The sequence below is a fragment of the Balaenoptera borealis genome, assembly GCF_965194805.1.
Source record: "Balaenoptera borealis genome assembly, chromosome: 5".
NCBI classification, from domain to species: Eukaryota; Metazoa; Chordata; class Mammalia; order Artiodactyla; family Balaenopteridae; genus Balaenoptera; species Balaenoptera borealis.
Window position 1 is genome coordinate 84,840,222 of NC_138862.1, and position 18,570 is coordinate 84,858,791.

An 18,570-nucleotide genomic window follows, 5' to 3' on the forward strand; every position below is an offset into this window, starting at 1 on the left:
GAAAGGATGCTCAACATCACTAACCATTAGAGAAATGCAAATCAAAACTACAGTGAGGTATCACCTCAACCAGTCAGAATAGCCATCATCAAAAAATCTACAAACAATAAATGCTGGAGAGGGTGTGGAGAAAAGGGAACCCTCTTCACTGTTGGTGGGAATGTAAATTGATACAGCCACTATGGAGAACAATATGGAGGTTCCTTAAAGAACTAAAAATAGAACTACCATACGACCCAGCAATCCCACTACTGGGCATATACCCTGAGAAAACCATAATTCAAAAAGTGTCATGTACCACAATGTTCATTGCAGCTCTATTTACAATAGCCAGGATATGGAAGCAACCTAAGTGTCCATCGACAGATGAATGGATAAAGAAGATGTGGCACATATATACAATGGAATATTACTCAGCCATAAAAAGAAACGAAATTGAGTTATTTGTAGTGAGGTGGATGGACCTAGAGACTGTCATACAGAGTGAAGTAAGTCAGAAAGAGAAAAACAAATATCGTATGCTAACACATATATATGGAATCTAAAAAAAAAAAAAGTGTTCTGATGAACCTAGGGGCAGGGTAAGAATAAAGATGCAGATGTAGAGAATGGACTTGAGGACACGGGGAGGGGGAAGGGTAAGCTGGGACGAAGTGAGAGAGTGGCATGGACTTATATATACTACCAAGTGTAAAATAGATAGCTAGTGGGAAGCAGCCACATAGCACAGGGAGATCAGCTCGGTGCTTTGTGACCACCTAGAGGGGTGGGATAGGGAAGGTGGGAGGGAGACGCAAGAGGGAGGGGATATGGGGATATATGTATACATATAGCTGATTCACTTTGTTATACAGCAGAAACTAACACAACATTGTAAAGCAATTATACTCCAATAAAGATGTTAAAAAAATATATATATATATATAAAGGACACATTATTTTGTAAGTACTCATCTTTATGAGATCCATTTTTTCTATTTTGATTATCTTATGTAATCTACTGGATGGCAAATTCTAAAAATGTTTTATGAGTACTTTAAAAAAAAGACTAATCTAGAAAAACTGATAAAAAAAGTCAAAAGGTAGAGGTACAAATTAAAACAATACTAAGGTCAAAAGAGACATAATTACAGAGATTTAAAGAAATCTTGTGACTAATACAAACAGCTTTAAATCAATAACTTTGAAATTTTAAATGAAGTAAATGATTTTTTAGAAAAATGTAAATTACCAGAATTGACTCAAGTATAAATGGAAAATTAAGTAATTCAGTAACTCTTAAAGGCATTAAATTGGTAATAAATTATCTCTAATCTCCAACCTTCCCATGTGCACTTAATCCCAAATTCACTAGGGTTTGATAAGCTTCCTAAAGCTTCATCAAACATTCAATGAGAAGATCTGATTAGCCATTATACTACTGTAGAAATTTCTGGGTTATGCTTGGTGAACAATGTACATAATAAAATAGGTCATTGGAGGTGAAAAAGTTAGGAGCTGCTATGCTATCAACACCAATTCCCAGGTCTCCTGAATTTCCTAGTGCATTCAAGCATTCTTCCCCATTTCTTTGATAAAGTCTTCTCTAAAATCCTCTAAAACACATTCCATCATAAATGACTGTTAATATGAACTGCTACCACTGAGTAGATGGGGATGATCCTTAACAAAATGTTAAGTATCACTTTAAAGGGGAATATCTTTGACTAGGGCCTCCTCTGGATCCCAGTAATCAGTGCTGATTTCCCCTTCAATGTGAGATAAGCTGGTTAACCAAAAATAAAATAAAATAAAATAAAATAAAATAAAATATAAAATAAAATAAAATCAGAGGTTAAAAATATTAACTATGTGTCCATTTATTAGGCACTTTTTTTCTAATCATTGAAAAAATGATTAGCACATTAATTTCCAGAATTAAGTGTTAGGTTTTGAAGTTCTTGGAGACATACAGCAAAACCCATTTTGGAATCAATATGCCAATCTCCACTTCTAAGTATTCATATCATTATATTTGGATAGTAAAAATTACTCTAGCAGCATGGCCAGAGTGTGTCTCCTGGTTGCTTCATCCAATACTTTGGGTACCTTATACAATGAAGTAGTATCATGATGGTTTGGTATCATGGTAAAAATGGAATTAAGAAAAATCACCATGAATGTAATGGAGTTCTTATGGATTATTAAAAAAGAAAGGAGATACCCTCCTTCCCACATTTTCCTTGGTGTAATATTGATAACCTCCTGATTTCCAGTTGTATGAAAATTGGGAAATGTGGAATTGGAAAGCATAAAATCTGTAATTTCTAGAGGTATACTTTTGATTGTGTTTAGTCTGAACTGAAAGCAAAGAGTGTATATTGAATCACTCAAAAGAAACTGGAAATTGCATACTTCAAGCACACCTTTCAATGGTCTACTTCTGTCATTACAGTATTAACAAAAGGCTCTATGGATGCCGGCAGGCATATCTACCTAGTTTCTTGGGAAGAAAATCTAAAATGAAAAGACTCAACAAAAGACTATAAGATGGAAGGAGACTGTTGTGAAGGAGGTGTCCTGGATTTCCTTTTTTTTTTTACCTGTTGCCAAGGAGCCCAGAACCTAGGACACAAAATCTTTCCGGGATATTTTGCTGCTAATAACCCTAATTACAAATCAGGTAAGACATGCAAATCTATCTTTTTGACATTATGTACATTCAGGGAGCATGTAAGTTCAAACTGAAAATGAAATGCTGTGACTGGATAAAACAAATAAAGCATATATTTTTTGGTGATGGATATGCATGATGAAGGTAAAAATAAAATGAACAGGTCACCTAAAGTGGAAAAGATGAAAGAATACTTTAGAGTTCATAAGAAGTTTTCCTTGCAAAAAGATCAAACAATAGTTGAAAGTATAAAAGCTGCATTGTGGTAAAACTTCTATTCTAAAATTCTTTAGCTATTCCATTTAAAAACACACATTAGCTGTTAGGTTAGCATCAAATATGGAAATGTCAAAATGACCATGGTCTCAGTAAGGATGAAAGGAAAAACAGGGACTTGTTGTAAAAACACATCGTTAGCTATATTTGCACCTCTGGTTCATTGACCTTGAGAATATAGGTCTTTTTTCATTACCTTCACAGACAGTTCCACCCTCTGGGAAAATGAATCCCTAATGTTTGGCTAGGTGTGCCTGGGAGTTTTTCTTTGAAGACATTATGTTCCATTGTAATGAGGTTTTAATTGGATCTATTTCACTCATTCTCAGATCATCCTGAACATCTTTTAAAAAGTAGATTTCCTTTTAAACAACAGTATCATAAAACAACCACAACAAAAACAAACATATAAAGCAGGACTCATTTTTAAGATTTTAGTAACTATGGTTTAATTTTGCAGAAATCATCTAATTGCTTTTTCTTTACTTCAAGGAGACAGGTAGGAAAATCAACCAACTTACACTGATTTGAATAAACCGAGAATTTGTTTCTCTCTGCTGCTTTACATAGATCTAAAAGGACATGAAGTGAGTATATATTTTGGAGAAATTATGTTGGATTATATGACATGTTCAAAAGACTTCTGGTTTATTACTGACAATATATTCAGGTTTGAAATTTTCTTCTCTTTGGGCCCCACTCTCACCTCTGACCTGTGTTGGGCATCTGGGGTGGGAAATTAACCTATGCTTCTCCTCTGAATACATCTTTATATTTGTGTTAATCAAAATATTAATTTATTTGGTATAAGCTTCTTGATGGGAAGTTCTGCATTTATTTTCTAAAATTGTGTATTTTCAGTGACTTTAAAAAATGAGCTGCAGATACTGATATCTTGATATACTGCAATGGCAAATGCATCTCTCATTCCCTCTTGTACTTCCTTACTCCTTCTATGTTTTTTTAAAAAATAAATGTATTTACTTTTGGCTGCACTGGGTCTTCATTGCTGTGTGCAGGCTTGCTCTAGTTGCGGCGCGTGGGCTTCTCATTGTGGTGGCTTCTCTTGTTGCGGAGCATGGGCTCTAGGTGTGTGGGCTTCAGTAGGTGTGGCACGAGGGCTCAGCAGTTGTGGCTCCTGGGCTCTAGAGTGCAGGCTCAGTAGTTGTGGCGCATGGGCTTAGTTGCTCCGCGGCATGTGGGATCTTCCTGGACCAGGGCTCGAACCCGTGTCCCCTGCATTGGCAGGCAGATTCTAAACCACTGTGCCACCAGGGAAGCCCCACCCCTTCTATGTTGATTTTGTTTTTCAACAACAAATGAAACAAGGTCATAAATTAACACCATCAATTTAATTTCTTCCCTGTCCCCTCTCCACTTGTCTAGCATTTTTATTCATCAGAAGCAATAAGAAACAAGACTTTAAAAAGGCATTTTAAAGTAGCAGTAATTTATTCACAACTCAGACTCTGGGTTCTTTTATTTTAAAATGTAAAACTCACCATCTGAAACACGCACTGTATGTCAGACATGTCACTTCCCTAAGTTGTGTTCTAAGAAAACCTACGCTTGTTTTAATTGGCCCTCCCTTCTTTGACTGATTTGAAGGTTGCTATACATACCAATGATGAAGTGACATGACAAGAGCTTTCTAGGAATGTTGTTGCTGTACGTGTATGGAACAGATTATTCTAGGGCAATTTTAAAGGATATTGAGTGAAAATAGGAAAAAGAAATGAAATAATTTAGGAATAAAAACAACCATTTATTGAGTACTTACTATGTACAAGATGCTTTATATACATTTTTCCATTTAACCCTAACAATGACCTTATAAAATATGTATTATTACCTTATTTCATAGCTCAAGAATCAGAGGCACAGAGAGGTTGAATGACATATAAGACAGAAGAGCTGGGGTTTGACCCAGGTATATCTGACTCTGGAGCTCACAGTATAGAAATGCAACAGATTTCTGTGTATTAATTTTGTATCCTGCAACTTTACCAAATTTATTGATGATATCTAGTAGTTTTCCAGTAGCATCTTTAGGATTCTCTACGTATAGTATCATGTCATTTGCAAACAGTGACAGTTTTACTTCTACTTTTCCAATTCGGATTCTTTCTATTTCCTTTTCTTCTCTGATTGCTGTGGCTAGGACTTACAAGACTATGTTGAATGAAAGTGGTGAGAGTGGACATCCTTGTCTTGTTCCTGATCTTAGAGGAAATGCTTTCAGCTTTTCACCATTGAGTATGATGTTAGCTGTAGGTTTGTCATCTATGGCCTTTATTATGTTGAGGTATGTTCCCTCTATGCCCACTTTCTGGAGAGTTTTTTTTTTTTTATCATAAATGGGTGTTGAATTTTGTCAAACGCTTTTTCTTCATCTATTGAGATGATCATATGGTTTTTATACTTCAGTTTGCTGATGTGGTATATCACAATGATTGATTTGTGGATATTGAAAAATCCTTTCCTCCCTGGGATAAATCCCACTGGATCATGGTGTATGATCCATTTAATGTATTCTTGGATTAGGATTGCTAGTATTTTACTAAGGTTTTTGCATCTATGGTCAGTGGTGATAATGGCCTATAATTTTTTTTTGTGTGTGTGATATCTCTGTCTAGTTTTGGTATCAGGGTGATGATGGCCTCATAGAATGAGTTTGGGAGTATTCCTTCCTCTGAAATTTTTTGGAATAGTTTGAGAAGGGCAGGTGTTAACTCTTCTCTAAATGTTTGATAGAAGTTACCTGTGAAGCCATCTGGCCCTGCACTTTTGTTTGTTGGGAGTTTTTAAATCACAGTTTCAATTTCAGTACTTGTGATTGGTCTGTTCATATTTTCTTTTTCTTCCTGGTTCAGTCTTGGGATATTGTACCTTTCTAAGAATTTGTCCATTTCTTCCATTTCTTGTTCATTTTATTGGCATATAGTTGCTTGTAGTAGTCTCTTAGGATGCTTTGTATTTCTGTGGTATCTGTTGTAACTTCTCCTTTTCATTTCTAATTTTATTGGTTTGAACCCTCTCCCTTTTTTTCTTGATGAGTCTTGCTAACAGTTTATCAATTTTGTTTATCTTTTCAAAGAACCAGCTTTTAGTTTCCTTGATCTTTTCTATTGTTTTCTTGGTCTCTATGCCATTTATTTCTGCTCTGATCTTTATGATTTCTTTCCTTCTGCTAACTATGGGTTCTGTTTGTTCTTCTTTGTCTAGCTGCTTTAGGTGTAAGGTTAGGTTGTTTGTGATTTTTCTTGTTTCCTGAGTTAAGATTGTATTGCTATGACCTTCCCACTTAGAACTGCTTTTGCTGCATCCCATAGGTTTTGGATCATGGGGCTTTCATTTTCATTTGTCTCTAGGTATTTTTTTGTTTTCTCTTTGATTTCTTCAGTGATCCACTGGTTGCATATTTTTTAGGCTCCATGTGTTTGTGTTTTTTAGTTTCTTTTCTTGTAGTTGATTTCTAAACTTATAGTGTTGTGGTCAGAAAATATGCTTGATATGATTTCAATTTTCTTAAATTTACTGAGGCTCGATTTGTGGCCCAGCATGTGCTCAATCCTGGAGAATGTTCTATGTGCACTTGAGAAGAATGTGTATCCTGCTGCTTTTGTATGGAATGCTCTATAAATATCAGTTAAGTCCATCTAGTCTAATGTGTCATTTAAGGCCTGTGTTTCCTTATGAATAGACAGGATGACCTGTCTATTGGTGAAAGTAAGGTGTTAAAGTCCCCTACTATTATTGTGCTACTATCGATTTCTCCCTTTATGGCTGTTGGTATTTGCCTTATATATTGAGGTGCTCCTATGTTGGGTGCATATATATTTACAATTATTATATCTTCTTCTTGGACTATTCCCTTGATCATTACATAGTGTCCTTCTTTGTCTCTTGTAACAGTCTTTATTTTAATGTCCATTTTGTCTGATATGAGTATTGCTACTTCAGCTTTCTTTTGATTTCCATTTTCATGGAATACCTTTTTCCATCGCTTCACTTTCAGTCTGTATGTGTCCCTAGATCTGAAGTGGCTCTCTTGTAGAGAGTATATATACAGGTCTTGTTTTCATATCCATTCAGCCAGTCTAAGTCTTTTGGTTGGAGCATTTAATTCATTTATGTTTAAGGTAATTATTGATATGTATGTTCTTCTTGTCATTTTGTTAATTGTTTGGGGTTCGTTTTTGTTCCCTTCCTCTTTTGTTCTCTTTTCTTGTGATCTGATGACTAACTTTAGTGTTATGTTTGGATTCTTTTTTCTTTTTGTGTGTGTATGTATTGTAGATTCTCAGTTTGTGGTTACCATGAGGTTTTGATATAGCCATCTGTATATAAACAAGATTGTTTTAAGTTGCTGGCCTTTTAATTTCATATGCATTTCCAAGAGCCTGCATTTGTGCTCTCCTCACAATTGCTGGTTTTGATATCATATTTGTGTGTGGATGTTTTCCTACCTTTATTGTATGTTTGCCTTTACTGGTGAGCTTTTCCATTAGTAATTTTCTTGTTTCTAGTTGTGGCTTTCTTTCTTTTTCTTTTTTCTGCTTAGAGAAGTTCCTTTAGCATTTGTTGCAAAGCTGGTCTGGTGGTGAATTCTCTTAGCTTTTGCTTGTCTGTAAAGCTTTTGCTTTCTCCATCGAAGCTGAATGAGAGCCTTGCTGGGTAGAATATTCTTGGTTGTAGGTTATTCCTTTTCATCACTTTAAATATATCGTGCTATTCCCTTCTGGCCTGCAGAGTTTCTGTTGAGAAATCAGCTGATAACCGTATGGGAATTCCCTTTTATGTTATTTGTTGCTTTTCCCTTGCTGCTTTTCGTATTTTTTCTTTGTCTTTAGTCTTTGTTGATTTGACTACTATGTGTCTTGTGTTCCTCCTTGAGTTTATCCTGTCTTGGACTCTTTGTGCTTCCTGGACTTGGGTGACTCTTTCCTTTCCCATGTTAGGGAATTTTTCAGCTATTTTATCTTCAAATATTTTCTCAGGTGCTTTCTCTCTCTTCCCCTTCTGGGACCCCTATAATGTGAATGTTGGTGTGTTTAATGTTGTCCCAGAGGTCTCTTAGGCTGTCTTCATTTTTTTTCATTCTTTTTCCTTTATTCTGTTCTGTGGCAGTGATTTCCACCATTCTGCCTTCCAGGTCACTTACCCGTTCTTCTGCCTCAGTTATTCGGCTATTGATTCCTTCTAGTGTATTTTTCATTTCAGTTATTATATTGTTCATCTCTGTTTGTTTGTTCTTTAGTTTTTCCATGACTTTGTTAAACATTTCTTGCATCTTCTTGATCCTCACCTCCATTCTTTTTCTGAGGTCTTGGATCATCTTCACTATCATTATTGTGAATTCTTTTTCCGGCAGGTTGCCTATGTCCATTTCACTTAGTTGTCCTTCTGGGGTTTTATCTTGTTTCTTCCTCTGGGACATATTCGTCTGTTGTCTCATTTTGTCTAACTTTCTGTGATTGCAGTTTCCATTCTGCAGGCTGCAGGACTGTAGTTCTTCTTGCTTCTGCTGTCTGCCCTCTGGTGGATGAAGCCGTGTAAGAGGCTTGTGCAGGCTTCCTGATGGGCTGAACTCCACTGGTGGGTGGAGGTGGGTCTCGTCCCTCTGGTGGGCAACACCGTGCTCAGGAAAACTTTAAGAAGCCCGCCTGCTGATGGGTGGGCTGTGTTCCTGCCCTGCTGGTTGTTTGGCCTGAGGTGTCCCAAGACTGGAGCCTATAGGCTGTTGGGTGAAGCTAATGGCGGCCTCCAGGAGGGCTCATGCCAATGAGTACTCATCAGAATTGCCACTGAGTGTCTTTGTCCCTTCAGTGAGCAACAGCCACCCCCCTGCCTCCACAGGAGACCCTCCAATACCAGCAGGTAGGTCTGGCCCAGTTTCTTATCAGGTCACCTTTTTTTTCCCCTGGGTTCTGGTGTGCACGGGACCTTGTGTGCGCCCACCAAGAGTGGAGTCTCTATTTCCCCCAGTCCCATGGATTTCCTGCGATCAAACCCTGCTGGCTAACAAAGCCAGATTCTCTAGGGGCTCCTCCTTGCTGGATCCCCAGGCTTGGAAGTGTGATGTTGGGCTCAGGACTTTCACTCCTGTGGGAAGGCCTCCATGGTACAACTGCTCTCCAGTCTGTGGGTCACCCACCCAGTAGGTATGAGATTTGATCTTATCACGATTGCACCCCTCCTACTGTCTCGTTGTGGCTTCTTCTTTGTCTTTGGCTGTAGGGTATCTTTTTTGGTAGATTCCAACATTTTTCTGTGGATGGTTGTTCAGCAGTTAGTTGTGATTTTGATGTTTCTGTAAGGAGGGGTGAACCCATGTCCTTCTACTCCGCCATCTTGAGCTCGAGCAGTCCAGAGAGTTAAGTTTAGAAAGGTAGAGAAAGAATGAAAGGAGAGACAAGGATATGTGCTGAGATGGTCATGAGGAGTTTGCTGTTGTTCTCGAATTATATTTTGAATTTGTGTCTCTACCATCATTGTGACTTATTGAGCATATATTATGTGATATAATGTAATGGAGGAGATGTTTAGGAAGTAGACCTTAATTATTACATATTTATTTATTTCATTAAAAATTTTCATTAAGCTTTAATGTCTGAGACATTGTGCTAGGCAAAGTGAATGGCCATTCACTTATTGAATGTGAATTAAAGGAAGGTACATATTCAGGTCCCATTTGTCAGAGAAAACTCCATGGAGGGCATGAAAAAGACAAACCAAGTAATCACCATTTATATTATTCATGGTCCTCAGGGCATAGATATTGTGTAATACGATGTATATACAGTTTTTTTTTCCTATTTGGGGAGCAAACCATCTCCTTTTTCCTTCCATAGACAATTTAAAAACTCTGTTCAGAATACTAAGAGAACCTGTAACCCAAGCACTACTTTTAATAGATATGTAAGTTAGCTTCTCACATGAAGTCTGATAAAAAAAATTTATAGAAAGCGGGCAATAAACTTAATAAGGTGTTATATAATATGCAGAATAAATATTAGTACAGTACATGAACCTAAATGACAGCAACAAATTATAAAGCTTAGCATGTAATTAAAATCGCTAATGGAACACTGTATAGAGAGAATGTGTTCATTCTTAGATCAGTCAAAGAGCAGCTATTTGGTGTCAGAGCCACCACTTGAACTAATGACACCTTAAACTTATTTTTAAACACTCTGTCATGCAATAGCTACACTTTATGGGTGTCTTCAGTTCAGTCTTTTAGCATACATTGTACATGCTAATAAAATGTGTCCTCAAGGCAGGATGGTCCTGATGGCCAAGAGACAATGGTCAGATTTATGCCCAAGTGCATTTTTCTGATGTCAAACTTATGAACAGACAATAATAACAGTACATCTACTAGTGATTAGCAGGCTGACAGTATCTTAGATTTCAAACTTAGGAACTAAGAGCTGCCTGAAACTTGTCAGTTAATTGATCCTACTGCCATGAAAACTATTATGCTCTGAGTTCTTGTTTTTTACAGGGTTGTACTTTCTTGGCTCCATGCTCTTGTGCATGTGATTCTCTCTGCCAATGTCATTTACCTCATCTCCACATGTACAAATTTTACTCATCTTTAAAGACCCAGAGTAAATGACATCTTCTCCATGAAACTCTCCTCCAGTCCTCCCAGTTTGAAGTAGTCTTTCCTTTCTCTGAACTTCCGTTGCATATGTTTGTACTTCATTAGCACTTTTCACTATCCACATTATAGTGTTATGTGACATATTTTTTGCATATTTTAAAATTATATATCTATAAAATATATACCATATTTATTTGTATATGTGTCTTATCCCTTATTTTGGATTAATATAGGGAAGAAGTGTCCTAGGATTAGGTATGGATGCAAAGGGATGCCAGCTTTGGTTTACAAGCTAGATATGGACATTTACTGAAAGTTTACCACTTAAGTGAGGGATATTTGTAAAATGATGGAATGACTTTGTAGTCTTTGATAGTTGGCAATAGAGTTGCCCTTTCTATGTGTAATTTAAAAAGTTGACATCTGTCAACTCTTTTGGCAAAAGAAACATTCGCATAAGTGAAAGGTTTCAAATCCGCGCAGACATTGAATGGGAAGAAAGGAATAATCTCCTGTATTCAAGAAGAAAAAGTTCACAGAGTTCATGGTAGGAATGAGGAGAGAAGATTTAGTGTTGATATTGAATCTGATCTACTCAACATTAGAAACAGGGAGCCTTTTGGTTTCTATGGCCATGGAGGTATGCCACTCAATCCCCTATCAAGAAAGAATCTGTTTAAGAGTGTAATTAGCAGAGAATCTCCAGATATTGCAAATTTGGGATCCTCCACAGTCTTCAACTCCAAGTTCATGCTCTTCCAGGGCTGCTCACAGCCAGTAACAGCCCAGGAGGGGTTCTGTGCACCAAGTACTGTAGAGCCAGGTCATTTTGGCCCCATATGGGACTTCTCTAATCTTTGCTTTTGGTTTCCCCATTGGCCTGACTGGGACTTTCTTGAGCTACATTGCAGTCTGAGGCTCTTCCTACCCAATCCTCCTTCCTTTCCTCTCTCCATTCACAAGTGACAAAACAGCATTGTGATACAAAGTCTTTTCCTTCCTACTATTCACACCAATTTATTTCCCCCAATACATTTCTTGCTCTTCTAAGTCCATCTCTGTATCTGCTTCCAGGAGTACCTGAACTGACACAGCTTAACACTAACTATCATGTTGAGCAACCATCATGGCAAAATTGGACCTGAGTACCCACACTCATGAACTCATTCATCTATTCAATTTATCTTACAGATATTTTTGAGCATTTACTATGTGCCAAGCACTTTTGTTCTAGATAATAGTGATATAAGAATGAACAAGGCAAACAAGATTTATGTTTTGAATAGAATCTACATATATAAGGAAACCAATTAAATGATTATTGTTTCTCACTTATCTATTATCCCATAAGGTTGTGTAGCTCATGAGTATTTCCTAATGCTTAGCAACTTGGTGTCTCAGAAGGTTACTTTATGTCCTTCCTCTGCTTCCCTCCCTCCCTCCCCTTCCTTCCCCCCTTTCCCCTTCCTTCCTTCCTTCCTCCCTTCCTTCCTTCCCTTTCTCTTTCTTAAAAATTTTTTTTCTTTCTTCCTGCTCTCCTTCCATCAGAATAATTAATAATATGTTTCTAATGAAAGAAAACCTGTAGATGGTAGTAGGTTTGGAGACTGTACCTTAATCTCAATGAAGGCAAAGCACATCTCAACTTGGACAAGATTAAGGAAGGCTGATACATTATCAGCACAGCACAGTGGAAAAGAAAGAAAAAATTTGGGCTGTCGAAATATGTGGTTGACCGCAGGTCTGACTTGGTTTTGGAGAGGTTGGTGTCTTTCATATTCCAGGGAATTGTGCATGTAAAAAAAATACTCAATACCATTTGTATCTTTTTTATTGCCAAATTTGGATTGTCTCCTTCTTTCCCTAAATCGGGTATTGTCTTGCCACTTTGATATATTAATCTAGTTTTAGTATTACTGGAACCAAATTATAGATCAAATCAGTATTTAATTTTAATTAGTAAGGTCACCTAGAGGTTTTCTCTACTAGACATCAGGGATCAAGCTTGTTCAGTTAATTCTTTTCTTTGGGATTCTGGTCTAGTTATTCATTATGTATCACACTGTCAGCCCCTTTTTAAAAATTTTTGTTGTTGTGTATGATCATGAGGACTGATCAACTGATACACTCTTTTCTAGTTGGTTATTATCTGTGGCCACTGGTGTTTTTCAGTCCTTGTTGTTGGTACTGTAATTACCTTTTCTGGATCTATTTGACTTATTCAACTTTCCTGTGTTCACTCATTTCTGCACACACAGAAACAAGTACATAGCTGTACATTAAAAATATACATATACTTACAGAAGTAAGAAAAAATATTTACTCATTTCAATATTTCACTACTTATTAACATAAATAAAAATACTATCTTCACATTACAATTACTTTTGTACACCATTTATTTATTATTTATTCTTACTTTAAAACATGGAGCCCATGGAAAATTCACCACTGTTGCTAGAAATAAGCTATACTCTCTTGGAGTTTTTTTCTGGATGAATCTGTATTGCTTCTACAAGTAATAACAGATTGCCCTTACAAGTTCCCCCCCAGAGTTAACTTGCTACAGATTTATATCCTTTTGGTTAATGTCCAACATTCAAAGATTTTTTACTGAAAGAGCTCTTCTAAATAAGAATAAAGTTACAAAATAATAGTTCTAAAAGTACACATTACAACTGAAGAGGAGAATAGATACATAGTTTTGAATATAGCCATTATCAAAAGTACTAGAAAATTTTTTACAAAAAGGTGTAGACACCCTGTTGAAAAGCATCTAGATGCAGAATTCTTTGCTCTGGGATATCCAGCTGAATTCCACTTTCATAATATTTGATTAAAAGCAAATAAGACCCAGATTCTCTTATATCTGGTATCTAGAACTATCATAATCTAATATTACCACAAAAGCAAGTTTTTAATTGTCCTAATTTTATTCTAGTCTAAGAAAATATTTTTAACCATCAAGTACATTTTATTTATTAAAGGACTTTCACGTAGATTATATCTCAAGTTTTTGTCAGGTAGATAAAGTAAATAAGATGAACTTACAAAAAAAAATCACTTATCATTCCCCTACATATCACTAACCAAGTAGAAAATATAATAGAAAAAAAAAAAGCAAACTCACTATAGCAACAAAAAAATTAAAGCATCTAGGAACTAACATGATGAATGCACAAGACCTTTATAGAAAAAAGTAAAGCTTTAATAATAAAGATATTATAATTGGATACTCATATAATAAAAAAAGGAATCTTGATCCCTATCTCACACCCTACAGTCACACACACAATGGATTGTAAATGTAACTGCAAAAGGCAAGACAATAAAGTTTCTAAAATAATATAGGAGAGTTTCTTCATGAACTTGAGGTAGGTAAAGATTTCTTAAACAGGACATTAAAAAATACTATCCATAAAAGAAAAAAAAAGATAACCTGGACCAAATTAAAATTAAGAACCTTCCATACATCAAAAGCTACTATTAAGAGACTGAAAAACAAGCCACAAATCAGAAGATACTGTAATACATATATTTGATAATGACTCATATCCAGAATATATAAAGTCCTATAGTTGAATGAGACAATTAACCAAAAAAAAAAAAAAGGGCAAATACTTAAACAGGCACTTCATGATAGAAGAATGGTCATCAAACTGACAAAAAGGTGCTCAATTTCATTAACACCAGGAACATGCAAACTAAAACCATAATATGATATAACTATACACCTATCAAAATGGCTAAAGTACAGAAGAGAAAAAAGCAAGTGTTGATAAAGATGTGGAACAACTAGAACTCTCATATGCTGCTAGTGGAATTATAAATCAGTACTACCATTTTGGAAAATTTTTAGTAGTCTCTAGTAAAGGTGACTACAGGCAAACTAAAGCTGAATATAGGCAAACCCCACAACTGAGCACTTTTAGTCATATACCCAACAGAAATGCATACATTTGTTCACCAAAAGATATTTACAAGAATATTCTTAGCAGCACCATTCCTAGTAGTCCAAAACTGGAAACAACCCAAATATCCATCATAAGGGTAAACTGTGGTATATTCATACAATGGAATACTACAGAGCAATGAGAGTAAACTAACTCAACTATATACAACAGAATGGATGAATCTCACAAAGACAATGTTGAGTGAAGGAAGCCATACTCAAGTATATACTGCATGATTTCAATTTTATAAAGTTCAGAAATAAGCTAAATAGAAATCAAGATAGTGGTAATGTAGGAGAGAGGGGATAATGTAAGGAAGGATAATGACTGGGAGGGTAGGTAAGGGTGGCTTCTAGAGTTCTGGTGTTTTTTGATCTGGGTGCTGCTTATATAAGTGGGCTTACTTTGTGAAAATTAGTCAAAGTGTACACTTACAGTCTGTACACTTTATGTATATTATATCAATTAAAAGTTCAGATGAGAAAGAAAAGGGAAAACATACTGGATTCCAGATTGCAAAAGAAGCAGAACTATAAATCAAAAATTTTAACTTAAAAATCACTAAAAGGGACATAAATGAAGACCTAAAAAATTGCTGAAATATGTTTATGGATGAAATAATTTAACATTAAGGTAACCATCCTCTCTAAATATGTAAATTCAATGTAATTCCATCAAAATTTTTGAGGAATTCAACTAATGTATTCTAAAACACATATTGAACAATAAAGGTGCATAAATAGCCAAGACAATTTTGAAAAACAAAAGCAGAGGGGAGTCACTATCAAATATTATGAAATACTGTGAACAGTAATAAAAATAATATGTTTCTGGAGCAGAAGCAGACAGATTAATGGGATACTACAGAAACAGACCCACTTACGTATAAGAAGTTAAGAAAGAATGGACTGTTTAATAAATGCTGGGAAAACCAACTTGAGATAAGAATAATAATTAAGGTGGCTCCCCACCTTAAATCAAATAAAAAGCTAAACTCCATATAGTTGAAATACCTAAAAAGAAGCTGTAAGGCAAATAGAAGAAACATGTAGAGAAATGTCTTTAGGAAATTCTGATAAAAATGGATGTCTAAAACGAGATTCAAAGTGCACAACCACAAGGTGAAAAACTGATGGACTAAGAGAATTTGTTCAACAAAGTACAGCATAAACAAAGTTAATGGATGACCTCTTTCACAGCTCAACATCCACTTACCTGGAAAGATGAGAGAATCTGTACATCCTTCTACGTGAGTCCTTGTGATTCATTCAGGTTGTAGTCTAAGTTTCCTTTCAATCAATCCAAGAAGGATCAGAGTGATCAAACAAAGGAGGTTCCAAAGGCAGGAAGCAGAAACGATATGATGTTATGGAAGTACCTTTCTGAACAGTCCCTTCTGCTGCTGTAAGGCCTTGGGACAACCCTTCAATGTACGTGCTCGGCAACAAGTCTGCTGAGACAGGCTGACCCTGGAGCTTTTTGTAGCCTCTCTCGTACAGCACTGGTCAGGTCTCCGTAAGCCTTGTCAAGGCGGGTACGTTCAGTCGCAGCAAAATGAGACCTTACCTCCATCACTTCCACACTGGCTTCCCGGTACTCGGTGAGGTCAGCTTTTCCCACAGGACTCACGAACTCGTGACAGTAGACGATCTGGACATAACGTCTTAGCATCATCTGCCCACATATTTCTAGTGACCCCAAGCACACAAGCTTCGTAACATACTGCAATTACTCCGCCAGCCTTCCATGATTTGTACTGTACAACCGCACAAGTTTTAGTCCCCAAATGGGGATTTTGCCGCTGCTTCCCTTGAACAAAAAGAAACAAAAAACAGTCCATGTCCACCAGAGCAATGGTCCTGTCCATCAGCCATTTTTCAAGGTGACAGACACCTGACAAAACCGCCGCCCGCGGACGCCGGGCTCCGTGTCCAGTGGAAGGAAGATGAAAGGATCTTAAATATCTGTTCCCTTTCCGGGAGTGGGCTAGTCAGTTTCGAGAGAGGTTTATTCCCCCTAACGACAGAGGAAAGGACCAAAGGCCAAGAAATCCCTCGCCCCGGCAGCGGCCCGCACAGCTGCGCGGTCTCAGCCGAGGTCACGTGCTCAGCGGATCGCCCGCCTGACGGAGACGTGATGGTGCGCGCGCCACCAATGGCCGATGACGCGCCTGCGCACCGCCCCTTACGTCTCCCGGGACGCCTTCTAAATTAACTTTTCTGTTTCGGTGCCGTAATGAATTCTGCCTTCCACAGACTCAACTGTTCTAATTAACCGTAACTGTTATTATATTTTGGTTTGGATGTTTGAATCATCATGGCTTGGTGAGTAGCTGCTCTTTCAGCTGATCTGTTGTCGTTTCAGCACATCCTGTCATCCTAGAAAAAGTCTTGTTCTGCTATAACCATAGGAGGTACCATCACCATCCTAATTTTTTCTGTCCTAAGACATGAAGCCAGGAACCAAGGAGTCCTGGTTCCTTTGAGTGTGATTTGAAATCGTAATCTGCGCTTTATGAGTTCTCCTAATGGCAAGTTGTGTACACAGGTGCTGCTATTGCTGTAGGTGAAATGCTTTTAGCGGCAGAGCTGGGAAGTATATTTTTAAGAGTATGAGCTTTTACATCAGATTTCTTTCTAAATTTAAAAGTTTGAATAATGTAAGTTTTTATGCTGCACTGGCCGTATGAATCGAATTGCACGAATGGGTTTCCTAAGCCAAGGCTTGTTTCTGTTCAGAACCAATATTTTCTGAGACGGGCTACGGTGGAACCTATGGTTTTGATCCACCCAGCAGCCCTTCCCCTTTCTTTGTTACTAACGTTCCCTTTTTCCTTCTGGGGACTTCACTTCCCTCCTTCCATGCTGTTCTGGTGGGAGAGTCATGTGCACTGATAGGACACGTGTCTGAGATAAGACTAACCCTACCCTCCCAGGAGTTTGAGTCTTCAGTGAGGGGACATTGACACAAAGCATTGAAATGCGTCCTTCCAATGGCCATCCCTTGAAGAGATACTCTGTTAATGCCTCTTTCCTAATTTCTTGGAGCGTCTTTGATCCTATTGCTCCCAACGCCTGATTGTTCACTTTTTCATTAGGGTCTATAATTTATTTTATTTTTGTTAATTATTATTGTTACTTTGCTTAAGTTAACCAGAGTCTGTTTCTGTCACCTGCAACCAGATAATTGTAACTGATGCACTTTTCTTTGTGGGTGGGTATGTGGGTTGCCAGTAGCTTCCACTGTAACCATGGTAGGTGATTCTGACAATTATTTGCATGATGACATGATCAGTTTACTTAGAGAAGATTTCAGTCAGTAACAAAGGGTGTGGGAAAAACGTGGGTCCTTTTTATTCGCAAAACAGGCTTGTTTGTTTTTGAGACACATTTTGTTTTTCTATTTGTTTTATTTGTTTATAGGTACAATCATTTTCAGAGTTATTTTTATGTGAAAAAGATTACTCACAATTTGTCATTTTCAGAAAGCGAGCTCATAAGACATTCTCTGAGGGAAAGGCCTGCATAACTTTACCACCCTGCCCACAAGATTATCTGAGGTTGCATATCCTGTATATACAACACAATTACTCAGCCTCTGTCTTCATAAGGAAGAAGGTCAGAGGTACCTTTGGGTTATTTTCTTTGATGTCCTGGTATAGAGATTTGTTCATAGACAATGACTTTAGGACATCAAATATTTGAACTTGTTTGAGTTGAACTATGTGATTCCTACCAGCAAGGGTGCTGTGTTTTCCCCATCTGTGAAGTGCTTTTCTCATTTCCTGTGTTTAGGAAATGATAATGACTGACCTTGAAATTTGCTGGGCTGAAGTGCTAGGTAAGCGATAAATAATAGCAGTGATTCCATGGGATCGTAGTCCAGGTTGGGTGTTGTCTGCATTCTTCAACACTTCGTTGTTGGTTCAGTTTTCAGTTTTCAAGTTACCAACTCAATCTTCGGATCATGTGTAGTAAGCCATTCCAAATCATAGGTACAATGGAAGCTACCATTTATTGAGTATACTGTGCTACGCACTGTATCAGGTGGTTAGTAAAAAGTGTGTTCTGTTTTTA